Here is a 5562-nt window from a genome sequence, read left to right as displayed (position 1 = left end):
ACTCATGAATTTTTTTTTAATACACTTCTGTTTCATTTCAATTAAGACAGAGAGAGAAAAAAAACCACATTGATTAAATCTAATTGAAACAGTATTAAAATAATCAGTACCGATACCGTCCATAAAATCACATTGATTCTGTTTTTTTTTTTTAATTACTGTTCATTCTTATTAACGGTATGTGTACTGTCCATAAAAGTAATATAATTTTTTTTAAAACAGTACTAACAGTGTTCACAAAATAATTTATTATCCGTGTGAGCATGCACATACTGTTCATTTTTTTCAAGTCACTGTTCACCCAAAAAAAATTTAAACAGTGATGAACAGTACCAAAAATATGAACAGAAAATAAAAAAACATAGCTATATTTGTTTATGAATAGTAACATTAAATAGTTGTATTCATGAAAAAAAAAAAACTGAACAATGATACTACTGTTCATGATATATATTTTCTGCATGAACATGATAAAAAATATGAACAGTAAATAAAAAACGTAGCAATTTTTTATGAACAGTAACATTAATTAGTTGTATTCATGCAAAAAAAATAAATCCTTTTTTTATTATGAACAATGGTACTGTTCATGATATATATTTTCTGCATGAAGTTTACTGTTCAAAAAAAAATAATTGAGAAAAAAAAATCATGCATTCAAAAACTACGCTCTCATACTATTGTTGATCTGAATGCATGATTTATTAAGTAATAATGATAAATGATAAACATTTACAACGATTTTTTAATGTTGATCTGTACTTGTCGTCGGAAGGATGTTACGGATCGAACAACCCTTCGTGATTCACGAACCAAATTCCTATCACAAGTGATGTTCTTTTTCTGGAGAAATTTCTGCTGCGACACACAGCCTCCGAAAAGAAATTTTGCAACCTCTCCTTTCTATGTGAAGTTCTCTCATGGATGCACTTGAAAAATTACTCTCATCGAATGAAGAGAAGCCCTTTTTTAAAGGCAACAAAAAGCTGCCACATCTGCACAATGTGCAGACGTGAGCAGTTATCACGTCTGCACGTTGTGCAGACGTGATTCCATCATCCTCTGTTAGGGAGAGAGTTACCTCCAACATTTCATATGTGAGGGACAGAGTCGCCTACAACATTTTCTCTATCAAGGACAGAGTTACCATTAAAATTTCCTCTGTCAGGGACAATCACCTCTAATATTTTCTCTCTCAGGGACAGAATCACAACTAAAATTCTTTCTGTAAGGGACAGAGTCGCCTCCAACATCTCCTTTGTCAGGGACAAAGTTGCCTCCAATATCTCCTTTATCAGGGACAAAGTTGCCTTCAATATAAACTCTTTTGTCAGAAGCAGAGTTGCCTCAACATTCCTTTCTCCAAAACAATGTCGCCGCTTGCTATCTTCTCTACCTCAAGTAGAGTCGTCGTTTCCAGGTTCTAATGTATCTATCCCATTCTTGATACAAGTTATATTTTTTTCTTTGTAGTCTTGTTGATGATGATTGACTTCTCTGATCTAGCCGACTAGTTTGAGTGGGTTAAAGGTGCCGAACAACAACTCGAGCTTTTTGTCGCTTGAGCATTGTAGTAGTTCGAGCACTACAACATCAGTGAGACTATTTTTTCCTTCAATTAGACTTGAAGGGGAAGCTTGTGATGTCTTGGGAACGACATACGTCACGTGGCAAACCTAGGACTCAAATAAGGATTCGGTCAATGCAAACCTCGATCAACCCAATTCAAGATAGACTCAAGTTAGGTCGGCCCAGTTCTTTCATCCAGCTTAAGTCAAATCAACTCGGCAAGGCATCCGAGTTTAAGGTGAGTTAGTCTAGCTCATGGCAGAACTCGGGCCAAACCAGTTGGCACTGGTTGAGCTCAAAGGGAGGCATGATTGAAGATGCTAACGCAGGGTAGGCGTGGCATAGGCATGTCCTCAAGACATGGGAGGACATGGCTAGACGTGTTAGATATAGGGGCGAACGCGGGATATGCGCATAATGCTCGGTCAAGCCTTTTCCCACTTTGGCCAGGTTGTATAAAAAGATGTCCACTCTTGCAGGCGGGAGGGCATGCACAATATACTTTTTACGCTTGTACGCTCATCTTCTTTTTTCTTTTTTCGACTTTTCCTGCATGATCACCGGGGTTTGACTTGAGTGTCGGAGGGGTTTCGCCAAGGTCTGTCTTGGCCTCCCTTTTAATCATTTCCTATATTCTCAGCGCATTAGGACCTCTCATCACTGTTGGAGACTCTTGCCAGAATCACTAGTCTTTGTCGGAGTTGGGTTGGTTCTTGCAGAGAGCCTTGGAGTTCTTTTGCTGCCCACCTGCTCGAAATCACCCCGACAACCACTGAACCGACAACGACCGATCCGACATCAGCCGACCCGGCACACATTACCCGACATCAGCTGACTTGGCACACGTTGATCTTAGCTAGATCAAGACCCATAAGTTGGAACTGAATGCATCGTCTCAACCAACTATATTATTCTTGATCCATCCATGCGAATATAAAATAATCCATATCCACCCCATGGAGGGTTTAACATCTGTTGGTTATAGGCTGCCACAGTCATGATGAAATGTGCCTTTTGACATAAAGACAATTTTGGGTTTTAGCTTATGGCTTATCTTTTCTGTTCTAGTCCAGCTAAGAGATCTTGGGAAGGAAATTAAAATCCAACTTCAAGGTGTCCACATTTTTTCCTAAACAAATTAGAGCAAAAGCAAGGTTAAGTAAGCAATGAGATGAACCAAAGCATAAACATAAGCTATTGATAGACATAGTGAGTCCAAGCAGACAATAGCGAGACCAAGGGAGAAAATGTAAAGGGTGTTCTGTAATTGGACAATAAGAGTTTATTGAAAGTTCATCAACTCTTTAAAATGCTTAAGTGCATAACTTTAACTTGGTATTTATGAATTTATACTTTTAGTATACTAAGAACCTAGATAACAAAATTTACTATTGTGAATTATTTCTACGGTGTGTGGGACATTCTATATTCTATAATCGAACAAAGCCAACGTCAGATGGGTAAATATGATGCATGTGATCCTAGTAGTTATGGGCAAGATACAATTGATAATAAAATGATCAAAGGGAATGTATGTGGGCTGAAGCCATTGAGATGACAGCAATGCACGATCTTGGAGTGGAGCCCAACAAAGAATTCTATTCAACTCGTTGGTGCTCACTGCCTCAACATAATCAGGATTAGAATCACAAATACTATAACTAAAATCACTCCTCATCTCCCTAATAATAACAAGACTATTTAAGAAAAGCCTCATCATGATCAGATCATAAATACTGCAACTAAAATCATTCCTTGACTCCCTAATAGTTAAAAAATATTAAAGAAAGGGGATAGAGCGATTCTGATGTTTTAGATGCTAGTGGAGTCTATATTTGTTTAACTGAAGACATAATCAAGATTATTATAATATTCTACACCCATTATAGTTAACATCTTATTTAAAGGAAATGAGGTTCTCTAAATGGTAATGCTTCATCCATGACATTCTTAAAATAAGTGACTTGGCTAAGAACAATAATATGTTGAAGTGACAAGTATCCATAAGATGGCATGTATACTTCATGAACCTCTTCTCTAAAAACTATGAGGTATTGAGCATGGAGGTTGTGGAGAACCGCTAGGATGTTTTGTAATGACTCCATGCCTAGCTTGAGATGAATACAATCTAGAATTATAAATGCTATGCATGATTTAGGTAAAAACATCCCACAGTCATGAATTGATATGAATATGACCATGAACAAACCATAAATTGAAGGAATGATAACGCAATCATTGATGGCAAACATGCCACAACTATGAAGCTGCCATAAATAGCAATAAAATGATTAAAAAAGAAACACAACAATTGGATTGTCAAAAAGGCACACAAAAAAAAAACCCTTGTGAATATGAACTAAAGAAAGAGGAAAAAAGCAATTTGAGAAAAGCATTCTCTGGGCTGAAGCTGATAGAGGAAGAAGGGTCATAGGAGGAAGAGGATCAGTGGAGAATAGACATGGAATGGTCAATTAAATCCTAGGTTTAACTTTTATATCCATTGACTTTGGTCAACGTATGCTCTGACAAGGAATTTTAGTTTGACTCAAGAAATATCTTTACTTGGAAGAGAGAATAAATTCCAATCGACTACAATGATTTTGTTGGATTGCTAATGAATTCCACTCTGCTAGAATGAGGCAATAGTCAATTGTACCCATTCTGGTTGGACCAATAAATTTAGTTAACTCCAGGAACAATGATTTTTTTGCAATGAATAGGACTTTGGTTTGCTAAAACTAAGACTTAAGTAAACCGAAATCATTGTTCATTTGAATAGAATTGTTTTCTATGGTCTTCAGTCGACTAAATTTATTAGATCAGTTGACTGAACTGCTAGCTGATTCCAGTCAACTGGAATTTATTTGTATTCAAACAAAATATTCTCTCCTTGGGTTGACAAAAGATATCTCTTACCTAAAATACTTTGGTCGACCAAAAAGATAGCTTAGGTTAACTAAAGCTAGGGGTGTAAAATTTAAACCTACGGGTTCGGTTGACCTTTCAACACCTATTCTTTGTTGGCCCTCTTACTCTAGCAACCATTCATCTTCCTTCATCATCTTCAGCCCTATAGATTGGTTCTCTCAACATTAAATCTCATCAATGGCCTCGGGGTAAATCTTAAATCGCCTTTCCTCTTCTTTTAGTTGATTGCCTGTAAGGACCTTATTATGAAGTGGAATATGAAGCTTGTGGGCCATGATGCATTAGAATGAAGATGTGCTTCAGTGGGATCTAGCCAAGAGATGGAAAGATAATACCCCATAGCTTACCCTCCCACTAAGTCCAAGCATTGCCCTGGTGGCACTATGAGAAGGCAGGTTCAATAGCCCACTTTACAGTTCCATAACTTTAGACACAATATTTGGATCTAGTGTGAGCCAATATAGAGTATTCATAGTCATCTTGAAACCTAGGATGAGCAGATCCATGACATGTGCAATATATTAAGATAATTTTAACCAATCAAGATGAGATCATTAAATATTTTCATAATCCAAGGGCGAGGGTCCATCGAGGTCATTTTTCCATATGTAGGCTTAGTCTTTTTGTTGATTTCATTTTTGTCTGAGTCAATTTACCTTTAGTGACATTTGACATATTGTATGTATAAATATTGAATTATGTATCACAATTTTTTTAGCTTTTATATCTTGATATCTATATTATGTTTTGTTATTTTTGATTCTTGGTGGATAATATTGATACACATGCATCTCTTAATGTTTTAATTATTCGGATAATTGGATATCATGTGTTGACACAAGTTATATTATCTTGAGTGAATGCTTGATTGTATGTTTTGATACTTGATTGATGTTATTTTTATTGGTTGACATGTTAATTTTGTGATACATGTTCATATAATTGATGATTGTCAAAAGGGGAGATGTGTATGGATTAAATTGGATCCACTTTTTCTTGATATACTTGTTGTTGTTGATACTCTTATATCTTTATGGCATTGTTAAGGAGTAGGTAGCTCCA

This window comes from Curcuma longa, chromosome 2 (genome assembly GCF_044706935.1).
Source record: "Curcuma longa cultivar G26 ecotype Majalengka, Jawa Barat chromosome 2, ITB_CL_G26_1.1, whole genome shotgun sequence".
Lineage (NCBI taxonomy): Eukaryota > Viridiplantae > Streptophyta > Magnoliopsida > Zingiberales > Zingiberaceae > Curcuma > Curcuma longa.
This window is presented reverse-complemented; position numbering follows the sequence as displayed.